The 18,689-nt window shown below is 55.4% G+C and overlaps 1 long non-coding RNA gene across 1 annotated transcript; it reads left to right on the top strand.

Moving 5' to 3' along the window:
* The first annotated feature begins 9,551 nt into the window (after positions 1-9,551).
* LOC309451839 lies at positions 9,552-10,684 on the top strand. The gene is made up of 4 exons (XR_014186341.1): positions 9,552-9,633; positions 9,998-10,100; positions 10,360-10,422; positions 10,513-10,684. It is a non-coding gene; the product is annotated as an uncharacterized lncRNA (long non-coding RNA).
* The last annotated feature ends 8,005 nt before the right edge of the window (positions 10,685-18,689 follow it).

Below are 18,689 nucleotides of genomic sequence, written 5' to 3'. Positions count from 1 at the left end.
CCCTAATCCTAACCCCAAACCCAAAATCTAACCATTTCCCTTATCCACAAACCCTACCACTAACTACAATGCCAATTCTTCATCCCTAACCCTACCCTGATCCTAACCACTAACTCTAAACCTAAACCATAAACCTACCTCTAACCAAAACCCAACCTTAACTCTGTCCCTAACCCTAACTACTTACCATAATACTCTTCACTAACCCCAAGTCTAACCCTAGCACCTAACAGCAAACTATAATCCTAATCCTAACCCATAAACTTAACTTTAACCCTATCACTAACTCAAACCCTAAACACTAACCCTAAACCCAAGCCCTCATTCTAACCCTTACCCACAATCTGTAACCCTAATGCTAAACCTAATTCTAACACTGAGCAGCACTCTTAAGTCTCCTCCATCTCCTCTTTTTCTTCCTCTTGAGGGGGCAGATGGGCTCCAGACAGGTCCTGGGGCCTGACACTTGCACCACGGGCCTGATCTTTCGGTGCTGACAGCTGGGTGCCTCCCTGCCACCGCTGGGACCCTTGCCTGCCACCTCCTTCCCCGCAGGGGACACTGAGCCCTCCTGTGAGATTCTTCTTCTTCCTTGGGGGCTGGAGACTTGATCCTTGTCCTTCCCAGCCAGAGCACAGGGGCTGCTGTCTGCTCCACGGTGCTGCTGACACTGACACTTTCTGGAGGAACCAGGGGTGACCTGGCTGGGCTCCTTCTCGCTGCTGCAGGGAGGAAGGTGGTGCGAAGGGTGGGCAGTGGAACAGGTGGTCACGGGGAGGCTGGGAGCCAAAGGGCTGAGCTGAGGATGAAGCTGAAGGTCGGCTCTTCATGATTTGGCCAACGGAGAGCAGATGAGGACAGCCTGCAGAACAGGAAAAGAGGCTGACATGATCTGAAGGCCAGGTCAGGAGCAGGAGCCCCCCTCTTCCTCCACACTCCACAGTGCACAAGCACAGCACCCAACTGCCACCATCTTAGCCAATCCAAGAGAACAGGAGAGGTGGCTGCTGAAATCACTGCCCCGGGCCACCTGCCATGTCAGACAGTTGCCTCGTGGACTACTGGCCTTGCTGCCGTGCAGGAGCCTGGGAGCGACTGGCACCACTTACCTCGACTTGCCAAAAGGCCAAGGAGTTGGGGTGGGTGGTGTCCATGGGGTAGGTGTGGTTGGCAAATTGTGAATGAGGTGGTGTGCAATGGTCACTTCTGCTCACCTTCCACAGGATGCTGCCTGCAGTTATTGACATGAAAAAAAAAAAAACAAGCTAAGTGATCTAAAGAAAAGAGGTTTCCATGAGCCAAGAGAAGAAAATAAGAAGGTGAGCCCAGAGAAAAAGGAAGGGTAATGACACAGAAGGGGAGAGGAAAGTGGGGTTGGTCAACAAATCAGAAGTGTTTTCTCTTAGAAGCAGAAACGAAAAAAAGGAAGGAAGGAAATTTAAACAGAAACCCCAGCGCACTGTCCTGAGCCCTGGTTGCACAGCAGCGCCCAGAGGGCCGGTCCCAGCTCCTGTGTGGGGAGGAGGAGACTCTGCAGCCTCCAGCTGGGGAGTCACCTGCTCCCATCGCCCCAGGGGACAAGACACTCATAGAAGATTGGTGAGGCCACCCCGCTCCAGGGACTGGCACAGCCGCCCCTCTGTCCTGAGCAAGAAGACAGGAGGCGTTTCTCCAGCCTTAATCAGGGATGGGAACAACAGCGGGGACCTGGCCCTGTACCCCAAACCAGAGCAACTGCTGCAGCCCTGGGGCTGAGGGGCTCTCCCTGTCTGCCTCCAACTTAGCAAGACACCCAGCATCCGGTCTACACTCTCCCCAACACAATCTCCAGGTCAGAAGACACAAGGCACCTGTCGAAGACTCCAGGCAGAAGCTCAGACTCACTTTTTGGGAGAAAGCACCAGCTTCATGGCTGGTGGTGGTGACATGGTGATGTTCAGCTCCAGAGCAGCACTGGCCAACAGGGAGGATTTCAATTTTGCCAGTTTGGAGTCTTTGGGTGCAGCCATCTTGGTGCTGGAGGTAGTAGGGAGGTCCATGCCACAGCCTGATTCCTGAGAGGTGCAAAAGCTCCTGGTTCCACCCTCGGCCTTCTGGGACGCCTTGGGCAGATCCCCGCTGTGCCGTGCACTGGGCTGGCAGCACCGCTGCTGCAGGAGTCCCTCTCCAGGGTCTCAGCATTCTCCCCACTGCCCCTGGGCTCCTGGCTGGGGATGGGCTCCAGCAGCAGCTTGGGTGAGGTAGGTGGCTGCTTGCTCTCCCAGGAGCTCTGCCAGGACAGCTCTGCTTTGGCCCCACTTGTGCTGCTGGTGTTGCAGGAGCTCTGAACTGTTCTGGGCACAGGAGGCAGCTGCAGGAGGGCGAGCAGCTTTCTGGGCCTCCAGGCGGAATCACTGTGCCAAGGACACAGGGTGATACTGCAGTCCCATCCCCTCCAAGCTCACACAGCAACTCTTAACTGAGCAGGATCCTTCCTACAAGTCATCCCCCCTCACACCTGTCCATTGGGTGCAGTGCCTGCCTCCCTGCCAAGCTGCAGCACACCTGCCCTCACAGAGCAGGCAGAGGGGCAGCAGCTCCCTGCAGCTCTGGCCCAGAACAGCCTTCAGGACTCACCTGGCCTGTCACTGGTGAAGACATGGGTCTGTTGGTCACAGCTTTTTTCACCTGATCAGAGACGCTGGCCCCAAGAGATAAAACAGAGCATGAGCACAGGGCCACAGACTGCACCAAAGCCCTGAGCCTGAGCCCAGCCAGGCACTGGCCAGCATGCCATGAGGGACGGCTGTACTGTCCCCAGTCCCATGGAGCCTCAATGGAGGAGTCGTGGCAGATGTATTGTTAACCTCCTCTTCCCCCCCCACTTCCCCCTTTTTGCCCCCCCCTCTCCCCCCTTCCCACTCAGGACAGGCGATCGGGAGGGAAAGAAGGACAGAGAGAAGAGAGTTGGAAAAATTAAAGATGTTTTACTAATGCTACTAATAAGAATAGAGAAAATAATACAAAATATACAAAACCAATCTTGAAAGTCTCAGCAACTGCAGAGCTGCCACCCAAAGTCCTGGATTAGACTCTGCAGCCAACCGGAGCTGGACTCAGTCTCTCACTAGGCCTCAGTTCTCAGAGACGACCAGCCAGATCCTCTCCTAAGGTCGGCCATAAGCAGAAGGAAAAGGGACGAGATCCTTGTGATCTCCCACTTTTATATGAAGTATTCACGTGAATGGAATGTTGTACACAGTTGGTCAGTTTCTTAGTCACTTGTTTCTCGTCGCCCCTCTCGCGAGATGTCCATCCATGCTTATCAATAAGTTTGCATTCCATTGCTATGTTTACCAAAACATGTGTCTGGTTCTCCAGGAAAATGCAGTTAATATGAAGGCTTTAGCTGACAGGCAAAATTCACTGAAAGAGAAACTTGGTTTTTAGCAAAACCAGGACACCTGGTTACGGCTCAGGCCCTTCCCTCCTCTGGAGCCTGGACCCAACTGCTGCGGGTTTGGCTGGGGGCGATTGGGGGATCGAGTGCATCTGCCACCCCTGGCAGCCCAGAGAGAACTGAGCCAGACAACGGGACTCCTTTCCACAACATCCTCATAGATGGATGCTCCTGGAGCAAGGACCGTGGCATTGAGTAGGTCTGTGACATCCCCACCATGCAGCAGCTGCTGGGAAAATGGAGCGGTGCAGCAGACTGTTATAGACTGTGCTCAGAACAATGGGTGCTGGAACTTGAAACAGACAGGTGCCCAGGGCTGAGCTGGCCTGTGCCTCCCAAGGGCACACCCTGGCCTCCCTCCCCAGGCGCAGGGTCACAGTGGGGCCCTTTGTGACCTCACTTGGTGACACCCGCTGCCCTGCACGTGCTCAGCGCAGCTGCGGGCCCAGCCCACACTGTCCGACAGGACGGTGACGAGACAGGGTGTGAGCACGGAGCTGGCGAGAGCCCCCGAGCGTAGCCCACGTCTTTCAGAGAATCAGAGAATCTTTTTGGTTGGAAGAGACCAAAGACACTTAAGATCATCGAGTCCAACCACAACCTAGCTCTAGCTGCCCCCGGCAGACTGTCTGCTGCCCCTGGCAGACTTGGAGCAAGGAGCTCCTGAGCGCAGCTCACATCTTTCCCCAACGAGGAGCACACGAGCGCAGCCCACACCTTTCATCGCTGCCTCTGGCAGAGCTGCAGCACCAAGGCGTTTTGCCGAAGCATCCGCCTTCCCCATCCCTAGTCGTAGCCTTTGTCTGCAAAATGGCAGAGAGACCCCCCAGCCGACCTAGGTTGGCCTGGCAGGAGGAGGTTGGGGCTCCCCAGGAGGTCAGATCTCCACTGGACCCCAACCAGGTTGAAGTGGTCCAGCCACTGAAGATCGGTGAGTGAGGGGCCCTGATTGTCTGGCCAGGGTGGGGCCCAGCTATCGCTTTCTGCTCCACACCGGGATCACGTTTCCCCTCACACTGGCAGGGGGTTCCCATGGGTGGTGATTATGCTGCCTGAAGCCCAGGGCTGCTCGGAGCTGGGAGCCGGCCCCAGCACAGCCTCTGCGGGCAGAGGGGACCCAGCTCCTGCTGCAGGGCATGGGCAGCGAGAGGCAGCTGGGCGGGCAGGAGGCAGCCGTGCTGCGGGACGGGGACCTTTCCTGCCCGTCTGAAGCGAGTTCCTCACCCGCTGCACCGGGCGCTTTCCCCGTCCTGCCTGGCTCCAGCATCGCAGCCCATCTGCCGGGCACCCTGCAGCCCTGACACGCATGGGAAGACCGTGCCAGGGCAGCGGGCACAGGGATGGACATGGGGCAGATCTCCTTCCTCTGCTCTGGCCTGCCTGCAAACCCTCTCTGCAGCCCTCCCTGCTCTCCTCCTTTATTAGATGCTGCCTGGTTACCTGTCTACCAATTCGAAAGGACACGCGTGGACTCCATCGTGTCCTTTGTCAGCAGCCCAGAAAAGGTAACCATGGCCGTTTGGAAGGCGGCTGAGCCCGTGTCTGCTGCCAGGGGCTCTGCTGCGGGTGCTGGAGGGTGCTGGCTGGGCAGAGCTGCTGCTCCCAGGGCGCTAATTGGCACTGCACCCCCATGCTGTGGTGCCGCTGGCTGTGTGTCCCCATCTCACACTCCCTGTTTGTCTGTCTGTCCCCTGGCTGCCAGGAGGAGAGCCAGAAGATTCCATTTCTTCAGAACATTTGTGACCTGTGCTACAACAGCAAGCGCCACAGCCCTCCACAGGGCCTAGATCTCTTCTGCCAGAGATACGGTCTGGCAGAGAATATCAAGGTGAGGGGATACGTGGCGTCTCTGGGGAAGGGGGCGATGCCCCCGGCACCCTGTGAGGACAGCGGTGGGCAGGGCCAGGTGCTGGTGGCGCTGGGTGCTGGCAGCTGCCAGGTCCCATCCCGGCTGTGCTCTGCAGGTGCTGCTGGAAGAAGAGCCCAGGAACAAACTGCGCACGGCGGTGCGGTGGAACGCCATGCTTGCCATCGCCGAACTGAGGTACCTGCCCATCCCTCCCGGGGACCCCTGCATGAGATCTCGAGGCACTGCTCCAAATACCAGAGTGTGACTGGCTCCTCTCTCTTTGCAGCGCAGTGGAGAGGGCGCTGGAGGGCAAGGAGGCAAGCCTCCTCCAAGCCTGCTTTTCTAGTGTCTTCTTGCTTCCTCCAGAAGAGAAAATGCAGGATATGGGCCGTTATCTCTTCTTAAAAGTAAGTGCTTGGTGGACTACAGGACCCAACAGTCCCTCTGGCGGCTCCCTGTTCACCCCGTGCTGATATATAACCAGAGATACAAGGCAGGGTTGGTCTCAGCTCTGCTTTCACACTCTCATGCCTTCATCTGCTGACAGTTGGCCTGGCCACATCCAGTGCCAATTGCTGCTCCGCCCGTAGCAGATTATTTGCCCCTGAGTCTCTCCCAGGCACAGCAAATCAGCACAGGAGTTGCGACTTGGCACTGAGAGTTCAGATCAGTCCCCCGTGTGTGAAACAGATGGCAGGAAACACGGCCAAAACTCGTTGTCTTCTTGCAGACCGTGGAAGCCATGGACAACATGCTGCAGGCATTGGTGCTCGGCTCTTCAGCCTCCAGAGTCAGCGAGCTGCTCCAGAATATCTTCCAGGTCTGGGTGTGCAAAGTCTGGGCTTCGCAAGGGCTGTTCCTCACCCTGGGGGACGGGGTGTCCACTCTGGAGGTGACAGTCCCACCCTGTGCCGTGCAGAGAGCGCTGCCGGGAGGGTGCCCACCTCCCCGGGGAACCAGGGGCTGCCCGCCAGGCTCTTCCGCAGCACAGTGGCCGCAGAGGGTGGCATCTGCCTTCCTGCGTGGCCACAGGGCGGGCCCAGGGCATTTGTTCCAAGCCTGCCAGGGACCCGAGGGCAGGAACCCCACTACAGGCTTTGGTCGACATCAGAGTCCAGCCCAGGAGTTGAGCGGTGCTACTTCTGCTGGAGTGCTGGCTGCTCCCAGAGCTCACCAGCAGCTTCTCTCTTCCCAGATGCTCTTGACATACACCAGCTCTGAGAGAGAATGTGTGCGGGACAGGGCTGTGTGGAGGATTGAGAAGATGAGCTCTGCACTATCCAGACACCCCACACTGGCGGTAAGGAGCCAGGCACCCTCCGGCCAGCCTGTCTCCCCATCCCTGCACTCCAGAGCAGCCTGCAGCTCTCCCCACGGGGGCTGCTGCCCAGGCAGCTGCTTTGGGAGCTGTGGCCGGCACGGGCCTGCAAAGCCCTGAATGCCCACAGAGCCAGCCCTGGACGCACGCTTGGGTTCAGGGCTTTGGCACCAGTGTCCCAGCAGCAGCCCCAGTCCTCCTGGCCACCAGCAAGCCCTGGTTCACGGCAGGGCCAGCACCCTGTGCCCATAAGTCCATTCCTCCTCCCTCACCCCAGGGCCTCTCTTCTCATCCTCCGTGTGCAGTCACTGCCACCCCTGCTGCCAGCTTTGCTGTGGGCACTGCCGCAGCACTGTTTTGTGTCTCTGCAGGGTTGCTGGCACTGCCCGGCTAAGCAGCAGCATCAGGGCACTGGGTGTGATTTGGCTTCACTTCCTTCCTTTCTTTCCTTCCTCCCACAGTCCTGTGCAAGATACCTGAGAACTTCTGAGAGGACAGACATCGTCCTTGCGTTCATCGAGGTGATGAGAGACACCAGCACCTTTAACAAGAAGCATGCAACAGACTTGCTGGACTTGTTCATGGAATTCCCTGACTTCTGGCTGGTGGATGTAAGTGGCCTGTGGCTGGATTGCCCTGCCTTTCAGCCCTGTCAGGCCTTGTTCCTCCCTCCATCCCTCCCTCCCAATCCCTGGTGTCTCAGGAAACTGAAGCCACATGAAGGTGGCAGAGAGGGATGGAAAGGACAGCTGAGGAAATGGCTGCACTCCAGTGGCAGCACCATTCTCACCTGTGTCCCCTCCAGGTGCCAAAGATCATGAGATGCATCCACAAAAACCTGGACAGCATCAACACAGCACCAGCCCGGCAGGGCGTGGAGTCCCTGCTTCTCCTCATGGCTGATAGGAGACCTGGGAAGATGCTCACGACGCTGCTGAGGATCGCTCCACCAGGAGACAGGTACTGACCCCAAAAGCCATGAGGCCTTGTTCCCTGTGGGGAGAGGGGCACAGAGCCAAGGAATCCTGCAGGACACCCCCGAGGAGCAGGACCCTCCATCCCACCACGCTTTCCAGCGCTGGGGTCAGCCAGGCCCGCAGCAGCCACAGCTGAGCAAGACAGCCCAGAGCCCCCTCACTGCGCTCCTGCCAGCCCCGTGGGAGCAGCAGCTCAGCCTCTGCTGCTGCCCAGGGCATCCCAGGCGTCCTGCAGCGCGGAGCCCGGACACACTGCTGTGGCCCAGGCTGCCCTGCTGACAGAGCGCTCTCTTGCAGCACTGCCCTAGACATGTGGAAGGTGATGATCTCCACGCCGCGGCCTCTGAAGAAGATCTTAAAAAACTTGCGTAAAAGACTCCTGGTCATAGACTCCACGTTTCCTGAAGGCCTTATCAGGGGGTCAGAAAGACATGAGATGGTGAGCAGGGCAGCTTCAAGGGGAGCCATGTTGGCAGCTGGGGGTGGGGCAGCAGTTGAGGCGGTGGCTGGGCCTCGGCTGGGGGTCAGGCAGTGCGTGAGAGCTCCAAATGCCCTCCCTGCTGTGCTGGGGCCTGATGGCTGTCTGGGGAGCTTTCCAGGCATGGAGGCTCTCTAGGCCATCTGCCCAGGGGGGCCTGTGGGAAAAGGGGACGGCTGAGCAGAGCACAGGGAGTCGTTACTTTTCTTCCCTCCCTGCCCCGGCCCTGTTCTCCCACATCTCCATGGGTGTGCCCGTGGCCACCACCTGCCAGGAGGCTGCCACAGAGATTCCTGTGCCACCACCTGCCAGGAAGCCGGACAGGAGGCTGGTGCTCAGTGACTGGCATTTTGCCAGGGTGGTCTTTGACCCTTTCACAAAAAGGAAACTGTTTTTCATACAGGCCAGAAAAATACAGTCCCTCCTGCCACAAGTTGTGGAGTTGCTCGACTACGGCAACACAGAAATCAAGAAGAAGGTCCTGACATTCTTCCGCAGCATGATGGGTCACCTGAAGAGGGAGGAGGCCAGCCCTATTGTCGAGCAGCTGGAGGAAAAGCTCCTGTCCCTCTTTGACGATGTAAGGCTGATGACGGAGACTGAGCCCTGGGGATGGGCAGCCTGCAGTGACAGCTGCCCTTCAGCCCAGCCCTGTGGGCAGCACTGGGAGCAGGCTCTGCTCCCCTGGGCTCTCGTGGGATGGCTTCTGGGCTTTGCAGCCCAGCACGGCTCCCTGCTGCACAACCTGACCCTGGAGCATCTCCCCTCACGTCAGCCCCGATACTGCCCCTGCTCACCATGGGCAGAGAGCTGCTGGGATTGAAGTCCGGCTTTCCTCCTTCCTCCCAGGAGTCCAGCCAGCTGCGAGTGCTCTCCATCCGCCTCTTCAGAGAGCGGGTGCAGTCAGTGATGGTGCACGACAAGAAGAGGATTAAGAGCTACGTGCACCGTGCACTGCTCCCCCTCTTCTTTCGTTTGAGCGATCAGAGCAACAACGTGGCCAAGGTACAGATTTCCACGCTGAGCACTGAGGCAGAGAGGGTGTGCTGACAGCACACAGGTGGCCTGGGCACCAGGGGACAGGGCTGCTGGCAGCTGGCAGCCTCCTCCAGCCCATAGGAAGGATCCTTATAGACCCAGCACGAGTAGCAGTAGGGAAGCTGCCAAGGCCATTTCCACCACCTGCCATAGCTGGTCTCACAGGGCTCAGCAGCAGCCTGTGGCCACCGAGGCCTGAACAGGCGCATCCCTATGGGCTCCTCAGCTGTCCCTGCAGGTGCTGGGTCTCGAGCTTTGAGCCTCAGTCCCTGTCCCCCAGGGCTGTGCCCAAGAGAGCCCCAGATGTTTGGGCCAGGGCATGTCGCTGCCCCCAAAGGGCAGGTGTTCCAGGAACAAAGCCAAGAATGGGAGAACGCCAGGTCTCCTTATGCAGACCGTGGGTGCCATGTCCCATCTTCTGCTGTTCCGCAGGCCGCCAGGGAAGCCCTCCTTGGTGCAGCAGAGCTCCTGAAATGGAAGCAGCTCAAACACCTCGTGCAGACTCAGCAGACATGGAGGATTGGAGAGAGCTTGGTGAGAACAACGAAGGCCCAGGCTGACTGAGGGCTGCCCCACATGTCTGTGCTGTAGGCTCTGCAGATGTGCCTCGCCCGCCCTGCTGCAGCCCCGAGCTGCATCCTTGTTCCCTGTCCTCAAGAACAGAACCCCCAAGGGCTCTTCCCTCTGCCCCACGCCCGACGGGAAGGAGGGCTCTCAGCACCCCTGGGACCACTCTGCCTGTGTCTGTCTCAGCCTCAGCCCAACAGGGCTACTGGCTGGGGGGCAGGAGTGGCCTGCGGGGAAAGGGAAACCTGGGTTACTGGGAGGAGGGACTGGTCAAGCCAGCTCGGGGTGGGGTGCAGACAGTGACATGCTCACACCCTTGTGCTCTCTCCAGCTGGAGCAGAACAGGAGCAGGGCTCAAGAGTTTTTGAGTCAGAGCCTGCCATACCTGAGGGATGCTCAGGCCAGCTTGCGAGAGGCGGCCGTGAGGTTCATTGGTGAGTCACAGCCCCCGGGGTTCTTCTCTTGGCAGCCTGGCCCCAGTCCCCACCGCTGCCCTGGCACAAGGAGCAGCCCTGTGGCTGCCAGAGCCCCAGCTGCCCCGGGCAGGGCCTTGGCCTCCCCTCCCGGCCCTGCCCACGCAGGTGGCCTTGGTGGCTGCCTTGCTCAGTCCCGCTATGTCGGCTCTGGGGTATCCCCTGGGGCCAGCTCTGATGAGGGGGAGGGAACAGGGGTCTGATGGAACTCTGTGCGCAGGGCTGGCTGCGCGGCCCCTGAGGGACCGAAGGGAGGAGGAGAAGCTGGCTGAGATCTGCAGCGGTGAGTAGGGAGCTTGGTCAGGAGGAGGGGATGCCTGGGTGTCTCTGCAGACGTGGGAGATCATCTGGGTTCTGCTTCTTTCTGTTGCAGCCCTTCGGCCCTTGGAGAAGGACAGTAAACCCTTCATCCGCTCCCTTGCTGCTCAGACCATTGCAATCCTGAGCAGTCCAAGGGAGCAGCCACGATCGCGATGGGCCCTGCAAGCCCTGTGCTGCTGGCGTCGCTGACCCAGGTGGAGGAGCAGCTCTGCTTGTGGAAAAATGGCTGGATTTTAATAAAGAGCCCTTCTTGAAGTTGGGTTGGGTGTCTGCCTTTTCCAAGGATCCCAGAACCAATCTGATTGCTGTGGCACTTTAGAGAGCACAGCCCGGCATCATGGGCAAGGGTGACGTAGCAGACAGGAGCACTTGCAATGAGGCTGTCCAGGGCAGCTGAGATGAATCTCACTGGGCCAGTGGGGTTTGCTCCTGGAGTCACACACAGAAATGTCCGGGTCTGTCAGGCATCCACATCTGAGCTGGCATCCTGGGCTCCTTCTGCACCCAGGGATGTTCAGAGACAGAGTCTGTCCCTTTTACACACAGAGGCAGGAGTCACAGTGTCCCTCTGGCCTCCTGTTGCCACTCCCAAGGGATGGGAGGCACCTCAGCCCTGTGGTGTGTCACCCTGCTCTGCACTCATCTGAGATGTCCCACGCCATGAGGAATGGACATGGGGACATTGGTTAAAGGAACCACAACCCAGTGCTGCATTCAGGCAGTTTGCATGGGATGTTACTCCCAACTTATCAGACTTTCCTAGCTAACATAATCATAAATCTAAACATGAGCTTCTTCAGCATTCCTTTGGTCTCTTATCAGCACCGAGTACAGCATCCTAGGAAAAATGTGCAGGCTAAAACTCAGAAAAGTACAGCCACCTAGAAGAACATAGATGAAAGAAAAATCACTAAAAGAGAACTGGTCTTGCTTTTCACAAAACCGGGACAGTTTCTAAGCTCTGCAGAAAGTCAGAAAGTTGAAAGCTGTAGTAGGAACTTGCAGCACAGAGACATTGGCTCTGTCCCTTCCTGCTTTAGAAAGAACAGACTGCTTCACCACCCTCACCGTGAAGAATTTTTTCCTAATATCCAATCTTAACCTCCCCTGGCGCAATGTGAGGCCATTTCCTCTTGTCTTGTCTCTTGCTACTTGGGGAGAAGTTCTTTACCTGCCCAAGAATACACCCATGCAGGCCAGGAGCTGCCAGCTTCTCCAGGAGATGCTGTGGGATAGGGTGTCAAAGGCTTTACTGCAGTCTAATTACACAACATCCACGGCCTTTCCCTCATCTACTAGGTGGGTCACGTGGTTGTAGGAGGACATCAGGTTGGTGAAGCGAGACCTGCCTTTTATAAACCCATGTTGAGTGGGCCTGATCACATGGTTTTCTTGTATGTGCTGTGTGATATCACTCAGGATGTTCTGCTCCATGACCTTCCCTGGCACCAAGACCAGACTGACAGGTCTGTAGTTCCCTGGATCCTCCTTCCAGCTCTTCTTGTGGATGGGCGTCACATTAGCCAACTCCCGGTGAACTGGGACCTCCCCAGTTAACCAGGATTGCTGATAGATAGTGCGAAGTGGCTTAGTGATCACCTTGGCCAGCTCCCTCAGCACCCTTGGGCGTATCCCATCTGGCCCCATAGACTCGTGGGTGTGCAAGTGGTGTAGCAGGTCGCTAACCATTCCCCCTTGGCTTATTGTGGCTTCATTCTGCACCCCGAGCCTGTCTCCTGTCTCAGGGGGCTGGGTACCTGGAGCACCACCACTCTGACTCCTAAAGACTGAGGCAAAGAAGGCATTTAGTACTTCAGCCTTGCCCTCATCTTCTGTCGCTGTGTTTCTGCCCGTACCCCTCAGGGGATGGAGATTCCCTTTAGCCCTCCTTTTGTTGCTCATATATTTATAGAAACATTTCTTGTTACCTTTCGCAGTGGTGTCCAGGCTCAGCTCTAGTTGGTCTTTGGCCTTTCTAATTTTCTCCCTGCCTAACTTAGTGGCATTCTTGTATTCCTCTTGAGCAACCTGCCCCTCCTTGCAAAGTTTATAAATTCTCCCTTTATTCCCAAGTTCCAGCTGCAGTCCTCTATTCAGCCGGGCCGGAACTTCTTCCCTGCCGTCTCATCTTTAGACAGACAGGGACAGCGTGCTCCTGTGCCTCTAAGATTTCCTTCTGGAAGAGAGACCAGTTTTCCTGGGCTGCTTTGTCCTTCACGACTGCTTCCCAAGGGACTCTGCCAAGCAGCCTCCTGAACAGGGCAAAGTCTGCCCTTGGGAAGTGCAAGGTGGAAGTTCTGCTGAGCACCCTACTAACTTCTCCAAGAACAGAAAACTCCATCATTTCATGGTCACTACGCCCAAGGCGACCTCCCCGTTGCCCACGAGCCCTTCTGTATTTCTTCTGATGGTATCCATGCAGGTCTTGGTCACGGAAGAGCTCACTTGTTGCTGGTGGCAGCTTTGCTGTTGGGGACACCGCTTTCCAGCAGCCCATGAGCCAACCCCACAGGTGCCCAGTGCCGTGAGCACTGCAAGTGGGAGCCCTCTGTGCACAGGGACCCCCTGTCCCCGGGACGGCCGTGCCAGCACCCCCAGCCACCTCCAGCCCCAGGAACCCAGAGCAAGCGGAAACCACAACTCGGCCAATACCAGAAAAAGACAAAGAGCGCAGGTCTGAAAAAACATGAATAAATATCTTTACAGAAAAAAATAGAAAGGTAAACCTATTTACAGAAAGAAACGCGAACTACAACAAATGAAATACAATCAACATACTACTTGATACATACAACATAAATATACACTACACTATCAATAAATACACACTACAAATCAATACACTATGTAAATACACACAACAAACTACTAACTCCCTCTTCTGTCTCTCCCACCCCACCAAGCCCATCATCAACATATCATCTACCCATCCACTTCCATTTCCTCTAACATGTCACTATCCACTTCCATTTCTTCCTCCGCATTCTCATCCACTTCCATGTCTTCATCCATCTGTACTTGATCTACATCCAGGTATTCTTCAATGTTTTCATCCACCTGCATCTCCTCTACCTGCTCGGCCCCCATGCAGCAACTGGCTCTCCAGCCCCCAGCACAGTGTGGTGTAACCTAAGGCAAAAGCCAAGCAGAAAAGTGCATTGGTCCTGCCCTGGGCAGCTCAGCAGAGCTGTGGGATGGGAGTCTCAGCACCCCTGACCCCTCTCGCTGCCCAGGGAGAGCTGTGGGGTGATGGGTCCCCTGGGCACTTCGCCAGCAAGAGCTGCCTGGAGTTTGGGCAGCTCCTGGGCCACCAGCACCCACGGGCCACCACCTACATCCGGAGTATCTCGTGCTTTGTGCGCTTTGGCATCTTGTGGAGCAGCTCTGTGGGAGTGGAGGGGCAGGGGTGAGCAGCCATGTCCCTGTCCCTCGGGGCATCACAAGCACAGACTCCGGCCCCACACCTCCCTTGGTGCCCAGGAGCCCCTTACCTTGCGCAGGTGTTTTTTTGGCTCCGCGCTGCTCCACAGGCAGGGCTGGGCTGCCTTGGCTCCAGCCTGGAAAGGGGCAGAGGAGGCACGGGCTCAGCTGCGGGCAGCACCAGCTGCTCCCACTGAGCATCCCTCCAGCACGAGCCCAGGGTGCCCTGGGCTCCCATGGGGACGTGTGCCCCCAGGCAGGGATGCTCGATTTCAGCAGGGGACGAGCAGCCCAGAAGGGCTTCTCCCAGCCCGTGGCATTGCAGGGGTGGGTGAAGCGGACAAGCTGAGCTCCTGGTCCCCAAGCTCCCCAGAGTGGGGTCCCCACCCCACGCCATCCCCGCGGTGCCTGCTCCAGCCTGCCCGGGCGGTGGAGGTGCCCAAGCCATGGAGCGGGACTGTACCTCCAGCAACACAAGTCTCCTCTTCCTCCGGAGCTTCACAACAAAAGACGGGTGAGCCGAAAAAAGGGACTGAGGCATTGGGTGTAGGTGATTGGTTGGGTTATGCGGTTGAGGCACTGGGAATGGGAGAGAAGGGCTGGACTGGACCAGGGTAAGCGGGAAGAAAGTAAGAGGAGCAGACAAGGGCAGTGCTGAGAGCTGGAGAGGGTCGCTGTGTTGTGGTTGTTGCTGGGCACCGGTGCTGCAGATGGAACATGGGCTGTGACGTCGCATCTCGGTTGCATGGGCACTCTGCTGTCGGCTGCGCAGCAGGGATGGGGATGACCCCCCTCTCAATGGTGGTTATGGATGTACTAACCTGCCTTTTCACCGATTTCATCATCCCAAACAGTTACGCTTCCATGCTGCCTTGAGCGGTTCTTCCCAACCATCCCGTCATGCCCGGCAGCCATCCTCACCCCTCAGAAATGTTGTTCTCCAGTTGGTTCCTGCAGTAGCTGAAGTTCACCTCCCTGTCCATGGCCATCCCTTTGCAGGCTCTGGTCTCGCTCTGCCCCTGTACAGCACAGCCGCTCTTCCATGTGGGCACAAATGGCAGAGCAAGGCGCAACCTGGGTAGAATCCAGGAAGACTCTAAAGCCCTGGGGATGCCAGTGAATTAAAGTGGTGCCCAAGTCATCTTCTCCTCCCTTCTTCCATTGTTATGGTTTAAGGCAAGGCAGCAATAAACCGTGGCAGATGCTCTCTGTTATCCCCTTTACCTCCCACCACCCCTTCCTTTAGATCGGAAAGATGATAAGAAAGATAAGGGGAAAGGAAGAGGGACTTAGCCTTCATGTTGGAGAGATTTAAAGGGTTTTACTAATGCTACTAATAAATAGAGAATATATACAAAATATACAAAACCAAAGTCAAGTGCTGGATGTGCAGTTGGCGTCACTCAGCAGCAGAGCTGCGGGTGCGGGGCTGGCGGCTCCAGCAGCTGCAGCTCAGGCCCTGGAAGTCACGGGCGGGACTGCACAGCAAACCAGAACCTGGGTGCAGGATGCAGGGCCTGAGGGCTGTGGATCACAGACAGACAGACAGACAGGGTTCTCTCCAGATGCCGGCCATACACACACACAAGTGGTATCCAGTAACTTGCCTGAGACTGATATCTCTGACTTAGAGTTTCTGGACACGAACTGCATCAGATTGCACATCACCTCTCCTGCCTAGAGAGAGACTGCTGTGATAGAGAGACTTGCACTCATGAACTAGTGATATACATATTTTTGTGTGTGTGTATATACATTTGAAGACAGGCAGAAAGCAATAGTGATTTGGGTATGACTCAAATGGTATGGAATAAGGGGTAGAATGTACTGGTTTTGTTAAAAACAGGACTGGTTCTCTTTTAGTGATTTTTCTTTCAGCTCAGTTCTTCTCAGTGTCTGTACTTTTCTGAGTTTTAGCTGCATATTTTTCCTTGGATGCTGCACTCGGTGCTGATAAGAGACCAACGGAATGCTGAAGAAGCTCATGTTTAGATTTATTACTATGGTAGCCAAGAAAGACTGGTAAGTTTTCCCATGTTCCGTTGTGAGAGGGGCGTGTTTGGGGAGGGGTGGATGGAACAGGTTACTAGAACTGACCAACGGAAGTATTCCATCCCATAATTGTCATACCCCCTATATAAGAGGGTGATCATGAGGGTCACTCTCTCTTCACCCATGGCCGGCATCTGGAGAGAACCCTGTCTGTCTGTCTGTCTGTGATCTACAGCCCTCAGGCCCTGCATCCTGCACCCAGGTTCTGGTTTGCTGTGCAGTCCCACCCGTGACTTCCAGGGGCCTGAGCTGCAGCTGCTGGAGCCACCAGCCCCGCACCCCCAGCTCTGCTGCTGAGTGACGCCAACTGCACATCGAGCACTTGAGATCTGAGCCATGGAATGATGTTACAACCCTTGAGGTTACAAGGAAAGTATGTATTCATTTACGACGTCGGACACACGGGGAATCATTTCACCTAATACCTGTGAGAAATTACAGTACCTGTGAGCTTGGTTCAATGCAGTGAAGTGTTACATATTCATGAAAGTTTTAGGAATGCCTATACATATTCATAACCTGTTCCCGAGAAGGCGGTTCTTATTACAGTGAGTTCAGGAGACCATTTCCATAGTCTCCACCTCCGGCTCCTCCTGGTTGCAGCTGTGCAGTGATCGTGACCCTGGGTCCTCTTCTCTGTGCACGGTCACATTTGGTCCAGTGTGATGAGTTGGTGAGGTCTCAGACTGCTGAGTTGGTTAAAACTGGCGTATCTCCTGTCCTGTGCCCAGGTTTCTGTTATCCAGTTCACCCAAGGATGCACCAAGGATTATTATCTTTGCAAGGCATCAGTGAAGTCCTGTTTCTCGTACAATAAGTTACACAGAGCTAAGCAAGCCAGGCAATAGTGATGTGGGTTAAGATAATTTACAGTGACCCAGAGACAATTACAGGTCCTGATGAAGTGCCATGTACCCAAGGTATAGTGCGGAAGTTTGTGCAGAGCACACCACCGTCTTATGCCCACACTTTAGGATTGCTCACCCTTTCAGAAGACGATCTGTCAACTGTGGGTGAAGTAGCAGACATGTTGCAGCAGTATGAAGACATTCTTTCTTCTCCCCTACAAGCCTGTGTCACAGCTGTGGAGAAACTGTGTGACAAACTGTCCAAGAGGGAGGACAGATCCTGCTCATCACATACACGGGCCCAAGCCACAGCTATTGGGAAGAGATGCCCTTCTGTAGCATCAGCCCAAGAGAAATGCGACATGTCATTAGTTGAATTATGTTTTTTTTCTGCGTGACCAGGGAGAAGATATGAGTAATTGACATGGCAAGCCCACTGCTGACCTAGAGGCAAGAGTATGTGAGTTGAAAAAGAAAGCTCCCAAGAGAAAAGCTGCTCCAGTTTCCAGTGGGAGGCTTTCCAGACAGAGTAGGAGGGATTCTCGTGTCTCCCTACCAGCAACTGTGCAAAGTACCAATTAGTGGGGCCCTGCCTCCAGCCAGGTGGAGGAGAGGGACAATGACAATAGAGTTTATTGGACTGTGTGGATTCGGTGGCCTGGTATGTTAGAACCACATGAGTATAAAGCCCTGGTAGACCCTGGTGCTCAGTGTACAATGATGCCATCGAATCATAAAGGGTCAGTATCTGTCAGTATTGAAGGAGTGACTGGGGGATCTAAGGAATTGACTGTATTAGAGGCTGAAGTGAGCCTAATAGGAAAAGAGTGGGAAAGGCACCCTGTTTTGACTGGTTCGGATGCTCCGTGCATCCTTGGTATAGACTACCTAAGGAGTGGGTATTTTAAAGAACCAAAAGGGTATCGATGGGCCTTTGGTATAGCAGCTGTAGAGACTGAGAACATTAAACAGCTGTCTAATTTGCCTGGTCTTGCTGATGAACCTTCTGTTGTAGGACTGCTTAAGGTCAAAGAGCAACAGGTGCCGATTGCTACCACGACAGTGCACAGACAACAATATCGCACCAACCGAGATTCCCTGATCCCCATTCATAAACTGATCAAACAACTAGAGAGTCAAGGAGTGATCAGTAAGACTCGCTCATTTTTCAATAGTCCTGTATGGCCTTTTCCAAAGCCTAATGGAGAATGGAGACTGACTGTAGGCTATTGTGGCTTAAATGAAGTTCCGCCACCATTAAATGCTGCTGGGCCAGACATGTTAGAACTGCAATATGAACTGGAGTCAAAGACAGCCAAGAGTATGCCACAACTGACATTGCTAATGCATTTTTCTTTATTCCTTTAGCAGCAGAATGCAGGCCACAGTTTGCCTTTATTGGAAGGGTATCCAATAGACCTAGAATCGACTGCGCCAGGGGTGGAAACACAGCCCTACTATCTGCCATGGACTGATCCAGACTGCACTGGAACAAGGTAAAGCTCCAGAGCACCTGCAATTGTGGCAGGACATTGCTGCTCGACTAGAGAACCTGACTGTAAAAGTACAGCATGTGGATGCCCATGTGCCTAAAAGTCGAGCCACTGAGGAACATCAAAACAACCAGCAAGCGGATCAAGCTGCTAAGATTAAAGTAGATGAGGTGGATTTGGACTGGCAACATAAAGGTGAATTTTTTTCTAGTTCGGTGGGCCCATGATGCTTCAGAGCATCAAGGACAGGATGCAACATATAAATGGGCTTGGGACCAAGGGGTGGACTTAACCATGGACATTATTTCACATGTTATCTATGATTGTGAAACATGTGCTGCAATCAAGCAGGCCAAAAGGTTAAAGCCTGTGTGGTATGGGGGGCGGTGTTTGGAATATAAATATGGGGAGGCTGG

The sequence above is a fragment of the Streptopelia decaocto genome (genome assembly GCF_964273445.1).
Source record: "Streptopelia decaocto genome assembly, contig: HAP1_SCAFFOLD_239, whole genome shotgun sequence".
NCBI lineage: Eukaryota > Metazoa > Chordata > Aves > Columbiformes > Columbidae > Streptopelia > Streptopelia decaocto.
The sequence above is the reverse complement of the archived record's forward strand: the minus strand, read 5'-3'. Positions and strand labels throughout refer to the sequence as shown.